Source organism: Protopterus annectens, chromosome 2.part1, assembly GCF_019279795.1.
Source record: "Protopterus annectens isolate FY-2018-M chromosome 2.part1, PAN1.0, whole genome shotgun sequence".
Classification (NCBI taxonomy): Eukaryota; Metazoa; Chordata; order Ceratodontiformes; family Protopteridae; genus Protopterus; species Protopterus annectens.
In genome coordinates, this window is record NC_056729.1 from 1,023,619,540 (window position 1) to 1,023,632,116 (window position 12,577).

The 12,577-nt window shown below is 41.5% G+C and overlaps 1 protein-coding gene across 1 annotated transcript in view; it reads left to right on the forward strand.

The window, feature by feature from the left end:
- NSG1 (neuronal vesicle trafficking associated 1) overlaps positions 1–12,577 on the forward strand; it is a 644,022-nt gene that overhangs the window by 35,531 nt on the left and 595,914 nt on the right. The window lies entirely within an intron of this gene.

Sequence of the window (12,577 nt, forward strand, 5' to 3'; positions counted from 1 at the left end):
CCGCATATAACAAAAGCAAAGCTTTTGTAGGGGGAACACCCCCTGTACCCCCCATCTCCTGCTAAGTATATATACCAACTCCGAGATCGCATTGCAGTGGGGAAAGGGCAAATTTTGTGATCCCTACTGTAACATGATCTCAGTCAGAATGCTTCCATAGCCTGAATAGTTGATAATATAGTCTCGCCTGTAGGGGTTTTGACAATTTGTCCATTTAATCTTTTGACATAGACCCAGCTGTAGATGTATAATCTGTGCTACTCTTCTAAAATGTGGCAGTTTTACCTGTGTATGCCTTGCTTATGTATGACAACTCTAGGTAGCCTGTTTACCCTAGCAGTGAGCATGCTGATTTGTTACCATAATAAATTTAGCAGTACTTTGTTATCAGACTGGTTTACAGCCATATCCTGTGGTACTGTTCCAACTATGACATTTACAACATTAATTATATACCCAGGTATTATCCTAAGTTTTATGATAGATGTTCTTTTCCTGTTTATTTGTCTTGCTATGCTGTTTTTTTAATTCTTCCATGGCCTTTCTTAATAAAGTCTACCACATAACACTGACCAATATATTTATGTCCTGTTCTGTTCTCTTTCTCCTTCTTGTGTTGATTATGTTACTTGGGTATTTTGTTTTTATTGCAGGAGGAGCCTCAGAGCAGCCAGAGATGAGACAGCAGTCACCAGACTCTGCACTGGTTATCTTGCCAACTGCTGGGCCTCCAGTAATCTCAAGTCCTGCCTCTTTGCATGGCAATATGGGTCATCCTGTGGAAGGGGGCCCAGAAGACTCATAAGTGGTCTCAAGTGCTGTTTCCCTAGTGAGCAGTGTAGGCTCCTCATTAGAAGATGGCACAGAAGGATGCTTGAAAGTCACACATGGGATTCAGTGACTGGTGAGGACTGAGATAGACCAGTGGCTCAAAGCCCATATTGGCACCCACCCCCTAGAATCGTTATGGTGTTTCACCTTTATTGTGTGCCAGTCACCATCCCTTGTTTGTTTTTGTGTTGTGTGTGTGTGTGTGTGTGTGTGTGTGTGTGTGTGTGTCTGTGTGTGCCCTCATGTGTAGATGTGTGTATGCGTGTATATGCCTCTGCTGCTATGCTTATACTCTCCTCCTACAATTTTCCCATGCTTCTATCACCCTGTATTCTTCTCAAAAAATGGAAAAAGTACTCCTGCCGAAGTAGAAAATAACATTCTTCCCCTCACCATATACTGTTCCCATCCCTTTGTCCTTTTGTGGGTTCATCTGCTTGCTGCTCCCCATTTCTGGCTGTCTTGTCACCCTCTTAAATTTCCATTTTTAAAATAAATGTATTTCGCAGTTTGCTATGTAGCCCTTGTATGGATTTTTAGCTGAGCCTGTGTTGTTTCAGATACATGACGCTTCAACGTGAGTGCAAATTGTGTATCACATTGAGCATTCTACCTATATGCTGATGCTCTTGGGTCATATGACTACTCATAAACACTGTCCACTCACTTGCCCCCTTACTCCCATTTTTGCAGCTACACACCCTTGTTATTCTGCACTGCCACAGACATTTCCACATTATTTCAGCAGTGTTGCATGCCATACTCTGTTCTAACCATGTCACACTGCATTCAGTACATCATTTACTGCAGCACAGTACCATTATGATTCTTTCTGAAAACCCTTATGCCCCTCAATAAAACGTAGCTATCTCAGTTATGAAAATATGAATGCCAATATTAACATATTAATTATAAGTGACAATCAAAGGTTAATATCTCAGCTGCAGAGCATCCTAGACTAACAATTTCAGCATCATTTTGTTACATTTTCCTTTCCTTTTCATGTGCTGCCTATTATTAATTAGCAAGTTAATTATTTAAGAAAGACACCCTCTCCAATGTGAGGAAACCATAAGGAACTACAAGTGATAAATAGAAGTAAAGCAGTACTTCTGAAGTGCGGTGACTCACTTTACAGCTTTTTTTAAATCTGGATCTGTTTTGATACCTATTTTGAAACAATGTAATATATGAAAACTGTTTTTTTATTTTTGCAAATTTTCCTAGTAAGACTAAAACACTCTATGCATTTTTAAACTTACAGTCATGCTGCTGATGTTGTTGAATTGTATGTTTGACTTGCCTTAGCCAAGGTTTAGTTCTTCTGCAGATTATTTCTGTGTAGTTTAAATGATGTTACATCAAATCTCTATATTTTGCATTTCTTTTGGAAAAGTACATTTGTGTAAAATCTTACCATAATGGTAGATGTCCTTGCCTTCACTGCTGCAGTATTCTTCACAGATGGGATTCCCTTCCGTGGAAGCCTAATGTCCAGCCAGTCTATCAAAGCCTACTGTTACTTTAAGGTACGCCAAACATCACCCAATGCTCCTTGCATAGCATAGGGCATAAAGGTGACATTCAGGTGTACCATCTACAGAACTGATTGCCCCATTAGGAATACCAGTCCAAGGAACCCAAGAGGTAACCTGGACATCCAGGAAGGCAAAGAAACAGGGGGATGGAGGGAGGGAGTGAATACTGCAGCAGTAAAGGCAAGGACATCTACAGTTATGCTAAGATTTTACACAACTATACAATGTCCTTGCATTCACTTCTGCAGTATTCTTCACAGATGGGAGAGTACCAAAGCTCAAGAGGAAGTTTGAGAAGAGGAAGGAGCAGAGGAGTCCCCTAAAAAGCCATGAAAAATGGCACTAGCAAAACCAGCCATAGCTCTAGAGGTACCATCCAACCTGTAGTGCATGGTAAAGGTATGCACAAAAGTCCAGGTAGCTACTTTAAGAATAGAATTAGCATCTAAGCCCTTGGAAAAAAACACCCGAAGAAGACACAGCTCTAGTAGAATGAGGCTTAACTGAAGAAGGAAGATTGTTGCCATGAAGAGTGTAACAAAAAGAAGTAGCCTTAGAAATCCAAGAAGAAATAGTTTGCTTGGAGACAGCTAGTCCCAAAGCTCCAGGATGAAAAGAAACAAACAACTGATCAGATTCTGTAATAGCCTTAGTCTTATCCAAGTAAACCCTGAGTTGCCTATGCATGTCCAAAATATGCAGCACCCTCTCATTGTCAGATTGCGGAGAAGTGGAAAAAAGTATGTAGATTAGTAGACTGATAAAGTGATAGCTCATTAACCACCTTAGGCATAAAAGAAATGTTAGTGCCAAAAGACACCCTGTCCTCATCAAAGATAAAAAAAGGAGGACAAGCCATAAGGGCTTGCAACTCAGACACCCATCTGGCAGAAGTAAGAGCTAACAAAAGAACAGAGAACATTGTTACAAGGAAGCTGAAGCAGCAGGCTGAAAAGGAGCCTGAGTCAACTTCTTCAAAACAAAATTAAGATCTCAGGGAGGTGGAACAGGCTTTCTGGGAGGTCTAATATTAAGGACACCTTTATGAAATTGTTTAACCTCAAATCTAGAAGCTAAAGGTGGAGATAAAGGCAGACAGGCAGAGATACTGATAAGTAGGCCTTAACAGAAGAATAGGTCAAACTCACACAAATAAAAGAGAACCAAAGGAACATCCACAGTAAGTCGATCCAGGTTATGAGAGACACCAAATAAAAAACCTCTTCCATTTGGATAAGTAGGATTTCTTACTATTTAGTTTCCTGTCCTCCTGCAGGACTTGCAGCACACCCTGAGAAAAAAAAAAGGTGTCAATGAGGAATCAAAATCCTATCACCCACAGTGTCAGATGAAGCATGGACAGGTGAGGATGGATGAGAGATCCCTTGTCTTGTGCGATTAGATCCACCCTGTGTGGTAACTTGTGATTATTGCCCCTGGCTAGATGCAGAAGTAGAAAGAACCAGTGCTGTCGCAGCCAAAAGGGAGTTACCAACAAGATTTTGGGAGCATCCTGTTGAATCTTAAATGGGACTTTTGGAAGGAGAGGAAGGAGAGGGAAAGCATAAAGAAATACCTCCTTCCATGAAAATGAGAGGGTGTCCACCTTCCACACCAGAGGACCTGGGACTCTGGCACAAAACAGAAGAAGTTGTCTGTTCAGAGGGGAGGGCAAAAAGATCCACTTGAGGAGCACCCCACTGGTGGATAATGTCTAGAAACACATCTCTGTGAAACATCCATTTATGGGACTGAGTTTAGGACCTGCCCAGAGTGTCTGCCACAATGTTCTGACCAGAAGGGCTATAAACTGCCTGAAGAGTCACTTGAGACTTGACAGCAAGATCCCAGACCAGAAGTGCCAACCAGCAAAGGAGATGAGATCTCGTTCCTCCTGTTTGTTGATATACCACATCACTGCGGTATTGTCTATGAACACCTTGAGAGGCCCCAGAGAGAAAATAGGATGAAAGGCCTGAAGAGCCAGCAGAAGAGCTCTCATATCTTTGACACTGATGTGCTCCATCTGCTGATGAGGTGACCACACCCCCTGTACCTTTAGGTAGCCAAATGTCACCCTTAATCCCATGTCCAAAACATCTGTGAGCAATTCCTGAGAGGGAAAAGGAGGATGGAAAGGGATTCCCTGGATTCAGAGACAACTGTTGAATCCACCAGTGAAGTCTCTGTTTGAGACAAGGAAGAAGAGGAACTACAAAGTCTAGAATATTGTGCATGTGGAAGCCATGCTGACTTTGAAACTTTCTCATATGAAGTGTGGCCAGAGGGAGCATCAGAGTGGTGGATGCCATGAAACCCAGAGCTCTCAGAAACTCCCTGGTTGAAATAGAAGCCAGAGGAAGAAAAGTGTGTGAAAGAAAGAGATGAGAGTTAAGTCCTTTGGAGGAGGCAGGGATGCAAGCATTGGCACCATCTGAATCCTGCAAGCCAGAAAATCTTGATCCTGAGAAGGAGTCAGAGAAGACTTTTTGAAATTTATTGTGAACCCCAGGCTCTGGAGAAGGAAAAAGGCAAAATGAAGATTTTGTTAAAGGATCTCTGAAGAGGACACCTGAATCAGCAGGTTGGCTAATTAAGGAAATATTTGGATCCCTTGAAACATGCCAAAAAAAATCATGGGAGCAAAGCATTTGGTGAACACCCTTGGGGCAGTAGAAAGGCCAATGGGCAAAGCAGAGAACTGAAAATGCCAGGAAGCAACAGATAAATGCAAAAACTTCCTGAAAAGAGGATAGATCGGAATATGGAGATAAGCATCCTTGAAATCCAGAGACACCATATTGGCCCGAGGGAGCAAGAGAGGAAAGAAAGTCAGAAGGGACAACCTCCAAAAGGAAGGCACTTCAGAAAAATGTTTAGATGAAAGAGGTCTAGAATTAGTCTCCAAGTGCTTTCTTTTCTGGGAACTAGAAACAGTCTGGAGTAGAACCCTTTCCCCGTTTGGGACACAGGCACCTCTTGAATAGCACCCTGAGTCAAGAGATCTTGAAGAACGTCTGGGAAAAAGGGAAGTTGTTTCTAAGAAAACTGAGGAATGCCCATAAAAGGATTTCCACACCGTGAAGTAACCTTGACAAATGATAGACAGAACCCAAGAATCCTGAGTGATCTGATGCCAAACGGGAAGAGAAACAGAAAGGCAAAGAGAAAGTGGAATGTGGCTGGGAAGAGACAATCATGCAGCACCTGGTTTGTCAGGAAAGGAAGGCTTCAGAATCCCTGAAAACTGATTATTCTTAGCAGGAGGAGCCCATTTGCCACTCTTTTTAGCTTTAGCTTTAGTAGAACAACAAGATTGCCTATGAACAAAGGTTGGCTTAGTGGGGTAATGTCACTGAAATTTAGGCACAGGAGAAACAAACACATTTAAGCTCCTGTAAGGCCTAACCCTTATCCTGAAGGGACTTAAACAAGTCAGCAGCCGCTTCCCTAATAAACAAACCAGCAGCTGCTTCCCTAAACAAAAGTTTAGTATCCAGAGTAGCATCCATCAACTTAGCCTTAATAACATCAGGTAGAGGTTGATGCCTAAGCCAAGAATACCTTCTCATCACTGAACCAAAAACAGCAGCCCTGGAAGAGTCATCTGCCACATCATAACTACATCAGATAGAATGACAAATTACTTGAGAGGATGTCCCTAGCAAGGAAAGATTAGAAGTTTGGAAAACCAGAAATAAGTTGACAGGCCTGAGAAAGAAGAGCCAACACATATGGGTCTGATAATTAATAGCCCTAAAAGCTAGGGTAGCAGATGAGTAAACCTTCTTACCCAACCTTTCCATGGTTCTGCTGTCCTTGTCAGAAGACAATAACTTGGGTGAAGGAAGCAATTGAGATGGCTTATGAGAGGCTACAGACACCACAGAGGGGTCGGCAGCAGGACATTTATACAAAAAAGTAACAATCCCCAGGCACCCTGTAAGACCCATCAGGCTTCTTGGGAGCAGGGGCTGAGAATCAGGCGCATGAGAGGCATTGGGAAAAAAATTCAACAAAGCAGCCAAAATAGGAGGAACAGTTGCAGGTTTAGGAAATTCCAACTGCAGCAACTCATAGTACCTGTTATGGACATCAGAGACCTGAGCACAATCCCACTTAAAAAATTCCATCATCCTAGAGAGTGTGTCCCCATGGGAAATTTCCTCAAAAGGAACATCAGGACTAATAGAGTCCTCTTCCTCTGACCCATAGTCCAATGGAGAAGGAATTTGAGTAGAATAAGTTGGGGATTCATCATCAGAATCTGACTCTTCCTCAGAAGAATCCTGTTCTCTAGGCCTTTTGAGGGGAGTAGGGGACCAAGGAGAAGCCGGAACAGAAACCCCCTGAGGAGGCTTCAGTGACATTAAAGCAGTAAAAGGCCCCTGAGTAAAGGCCTGGCACTCATGTTGTGGATCACTAGGAGCAGAAAAGAACATGTTTAGTTTTTTGTTTCTTTTTAAAGTGAATGCCCCCCCCCCCCTATAAAACTGAGAAGGCTTAAACCCAGGACAGCAGTCAAGAAACATAGTAGGGAGTTCTTCCACATAAAAAATCTGAGGAACTCCTCAAGGCTCCTTGGAAAAAATCAACCGTGGTTCCCCCCAGATGCCTGCAAAGCATCTTTAGACATGCTGCCTGTCGGATCCTCATGGGCCTCCAACCCAGTTGTGGCAGAGAAGTCTGACAACACAGCCAAGTGAGCCTCCAGGTTCGTAACAACCTCAGGAGAAACACCTGGCAGAGATTGGACAGCAGAAGATTCCATTTGTACGTTTTTCACCTTCTTCTTCCCTAACGGCTGACCCTTGGGGTCGGCGATTCCTTCATTGCATCTTTAGCAAGAAGCATAAGATGCTGTTTCTCAAGATACAAGGAAAGGGAAGAAAGTTTACTGTGAAGAGATTTCCGGACAAACACCTGACAAATTGAACAAGACATATGGCTGTGAGAAGCTCATAGGCAAAAAAGACACTTGTCTTGGTGGTGTTTATGGGTAATCTGTCTCCTGCACTGGCATTTACCCGTCCTGGATGACATTAACCCCAAAGAGCACAAAAAAGGCAAAAAAAAAAACAAAACAAAAACACCAACAGGGCACTTATCTGCAACTTGCTAGGGTTCAGCAACAGATGTAGGCGTTACCTGTAGCACTAAAATGCATACAACTGGCAAAAAACGTATGTAGGCAAACAGACCAACAGTAAAAAGAAACATTCGGACTTGCAGAAAATAAGTACTGTTTATGGTATGCCTGAATGTACCTACACTACCCAAGGAGTGTTTGGTTGACATTCGGCATACCTTAAAGCAACAGTAGGCTTTGGCAGACTGGCTGGATGTCAGGCTTCCATGGCAGGGAATCCCATCTGTGAAGAATACTGCAGCAGTGAATGTAAGGACATTTACTTTTACATACCTGAGGACATCTAACATACTTCAGTGAGCTGCTTCCTATGTCTCAGCCATATCAAATGACTTTTTTTCAAACATTAAGGCTGTTTTAGGTGAATCGTTTTCTCAGAGTACTTTCCTTTCACATCATATTGATCTGTCCTGTAATATCTCAGAAACATACCCAGTATCAACTTTATTAGCCTTCCTATTGCAAGAACTAAACCAGAATCACTGTTACACTAAGCTTGTTTTTCTTGTTTTTTTGGACAGTAATAACTGGTTTACACTTTTTGGACCGTAATAACTGATTGCCATTTGTTTTTTGAGCTGTAATAGCTGGTTTACAGCTTGTTTTTCCTTGTTTTTATAGGACTGTAATAACTAGTTTACATGTTAACAAGTTCTACATAAGTTTGATTGCCTGGATTTCCTGGAAGTAGTAGATTTTTCATTAATTTATGTGAATGAGCTCCAAAAGTGCTAAATAAAAATAACTCATTTTTATCGGATGCTTTAATACTTCTGGCAGCAAACATGAGGCAATACTCCACACAGGTCTTCCCAATTTTTTATCTGAATTTGAAATGGAAACGATACCCTACCACTGCAGCTCTTTTAAGACTTTCCATTTTTCATGCTTTTATTCTAGGACAAGTCAAAGCTCTCATTAAAAATATGTGATATACCTACTATGTACTGGACTCCAGTGCTGCAAAGTCCATGAACATAAAGAGAAATGAAGATTATTTCAAATAGTAACAGCATATGTTCAGTTCACTTTTCACTTAGGAAAGAAGTTCCACTTCCAGCAGCTTGCCAAAGCAGAAACAAACCAGATAATTCTGGTTCCTGATATATACATTCCTTGGAAAATAATAAACAAGTATAAAAATAATGAAACAGAAGAGCCACTGTCTTTTATTGTATAACACATTACTGCAGAAGGTAAAATGTGTGTTTATGTGTGTGTGCGTGTGCGTGTGCGTGTGTGCGTGTGTGTGTGTGTGTGTGTGTGTGTGTGTGCGCGCATGTGTGCGCGTGTGCGTGTGTGTGTGCATGTGTGTGCATGTGTGTGTGTGTGTGTGTGTGTGTGTGTGTGTGTGTGTGTGTGTGTGTGTGTGTGTGTGTGTGTGTGTGCATGTGCATGCGTGTGTGTGTGTGTGTGTGTGTGTGTGTGTGTGTGTGTGTGTTCGCACACGCGCAGGTGCAACTATTTTGTTGTATATGTACAAAAGGCTGGTCAGGTTGAATGCATTCTAAAGGGAAGAAAGCCCACAGACATCAGTGCTAAATAAGAAATGAGAAGCAAAATCAGATACATTTGTGATGATTCCAAAAACAGTGTGATATTCTAGAAATAATATAAACAAGTAAAGGTCTGGTATCACCTGGGTAATACCCACAGCAGAAGGTGGGTTATTCATGTTAGGCAGACACTGAAAGTTAGCACATTATGACTCAAGTTCTGTGTATGCTGTATAAGTAGCAATACAAACAATAGCTTTTTTTTCCTTAGGTTAATAAGTTCATAAGTAAATACTAGGCTATCAGTCTGGGGAATACTGCAAGCCTAACCAAAACCAGAGGTCAGAATCAAACCCTGTACCTTGTATCCATAAGGTAAAGACTTAAAATGTATTTCTAGAGGATGTAGTCACAGAAAAAGCATCTAAGACTGAGCTTATATGGTTGGAAAACTTGACAAGTCAAATTTGTGGAAATAAGGTGAGCTCTTTGTTCTCTCAGCAGAAAGGCAGAGCTTGAACCAAAGAGCTACAGAAGGAAATTTGGTCTTAAGCAGACAGAAATTAACAGACAAGTTCCACTGCAGAGGAAGTAAAGAAAGATGGACCACTAGTTATCTGTGGACACTTTAACAGCATAATCTGTGGACTAGTTAACAAGATGTGTACCCTTTACCAAAAATGGATGTTGTTCTGTTACTGTAGCAAGGTATAACAGTTTATGAAGATAGAGACATGATGTGCATATTTACAGTTCAAAGTAATTGAAGGCTCTGAGGAACATATTTCAATCAATACGCACAAAGGTCTTTACCACTATAAGCATCTTATATTTGGAACGGTTTCATCAGTAATCTGCCAAATTGTCATTGATCAGATATTCGAAAACACTCTAGGGCCTACCATATACTAGATAATCTAATTAATAGCAGAAAGGCTGACAAAGATCATCTTGAAAATTTGTGATGTGTTGAAATGGTTCATTAAATATGGGCTTTGACTGTGTGTGGATAACTGCATTTTTTAAAAGCAAGTGTATACTCTTGAAGTACTCAAGAAACACCTTCACAAGAAGGATGATGATACACTTACCAGTGTTCTTAAAGTGTGGCTTCTGTTCTGCCATGTTCTAGTAAGCTACTGCCAGGGTTTCATCCATAATACAGCAGCATAACTATAGCTGATTAACAACCTACTTGGAATGAGAGAAAATGCAAGAAGATGCATTAAACTACTTTGCATAAAGCACAGTAGCTGATCATGCCCAGAGAAAATGCTGATTGTAATTCATGAGCAAGCAAAAAAGTTACTACAGTAATGTGTTGTATTCTAGTCGCTGCTTTCTCACAGTAAAGAACATGAAAGTAGAAAGTGCAGATGTGTAATAAACTTATCATAACAGTAGATTCAAATGATCACTGCTGCAGTAGTCTTAGCTATACAGGTTATATCTTGCCAAGGATATAACAGCCGGCCAGCTTTCCAAAGCTTCAGGGCACATTCCACGTGCCCAAACCATCAGTCAGCTAAAGCTGAGCTGACTAAAAGGCAGGTTTGGGTACCAATCCCTTCAGAGATTTCATGCTAACAGAGAGGGAGTCTGAACCCTGACAATGCTAGGAACAAAAATAAATGTCCACACCTGGCATAAACAACACACCAAAAACAAGGGGGAAGAAGGGACAGAGTCACTACTGCAGCAGTGATCATTCAAACATCTACTGTTATGGTAAGGTCAGTGTACACAACTGTACTGTGTTCCTTATATTGATCACTGCTTCAGTAGTGTCACCTATATGGGTAGATTACCATAGCTAACTACATTTGGGAGGTGGAGGGAGAAGAGTCCAGGAGTCCATGGAGAATGGTTCCAGCAAAGCTTGTTCTGGACCTAGAAAAGGAATCAATCTTATAGTGCTTTGTAAAAGTATGTACAGAAGACTAAGTTGCAGCTTCTAGAATACTTGTAGAATCCAACACTTTCCACAAAGCCATAGATGAACCTAAGGCCCTGGTAGAATGGGCCTCACCTCGCCTGGAGTAGTTTTACTTTGGTGAGTATAACAAAAGACATTGTCTGTCTTGACACAAGTTGTACATTTTAGTTCAGTCAGGATAGTATCTGAGTTGTCTTTGTTCATCAAAGGTATGGAGTATCCTTTCTCCATCATTTTGGTTCCAGAATTAAACTGGGAGATGGATAGTTTGGCTTAAAGTAAACATGGATACCACTTTAGCTATTGAAGAAAGATTATTCGAAATAAATTCTGTCTCTGTGGAAAATGAGATAGGGTTTGTGACATCCCTCTCTGGGCCAGTGATCAAGGAGCCTCAATCCTCACCACTGACATCAGTGGGGAATGTCTACTGTGCAAAAATAGACACACACAGTATTTTCAGATGCAGTCCTCTGCACCGAGTGCAATTTCCCTTAAGAGCACACAAATAATAAGCACTCCAGTCCTGGGGCTGGGCTTCCTCTCCAGGCCCCAAATAAGGCTCCTCACTACTGAGCCCTTAGCTGGGTGTTCCGAGCCAAGTTCTTCACAACCCTGCTCTCAGTCTCCCTGTTCAAAGTAGCTGTTACATACTGTGAGATTTGATTTACGCACAGACACACACACACACACACACACACACACACACACACACACACACACACACACACACCAACTCTGCCACCTCCATCCAGACTATAAGGTAGATTTGCTGCAACCAGAACACCCAAAGCCAGCTACTTTAAGGATCTTACCAGGGTACCCAATTACACTTATTAAAATGAATACTTATACAGATGGTAGTGTTTAACAAGCAGCAAGACTTTCAGGAATGTAATGTCACAGTGCCTCTAAATAAATTCAAGTACTCTCAAAGGTTAAACATTTTCTAAAAGACCAGCCACAATGAAAGATATAGATATATTTAATAATAAATAATAAAAAAGAATACATGAAAACACTGATTATCTACTTACAAAATTCCCCTGAGGAATGCCCATAAAAGGATTTCCACACCGTGAAGTAACCTTGACAAATGATAGACAGAACCCAAGAATCCTGAGTGATCTGATGCCAAACGGGAAGAGAAACAGAAAGGCAAAGAGAAAGTGGAATGTGGCTGGGAAGAGACAATCATGCAGCACCTGGTTTGTCAGGAAAGGAAGGCTTCAGAATCCCTGAAAACTGAGTATCCTTAGCAGGAGGAGCCCATTTGCCACTCTTTTTAGCTTTAGCTTTAGTAGAACAACAAGATTGCCTATGAACAAAGGTTGGCTTAGTGGGGTAATGTCTCTGAAATTTAGGCACAGGAGAAACAAACACATTTAAGCTCCTGTAAGGCCTAACCCTTATCCTGAAGGGACTTAAACAAGTCAGCAGCCGCTTCCCTAATAAACAAACCAGCAGCTGCTTCCCTAAACAAAAGTTTAGTATCCAGAGTAGCATCCATCAACTTAGCCTTAATAACATCAGGTAGAGGTTGAAGCCTAAGCCAAGAATACCTTCTCATCACTGAACCAAAAACAGCAGCCCTGGAAGAGTCATCTGCCACATCATAACTACATCA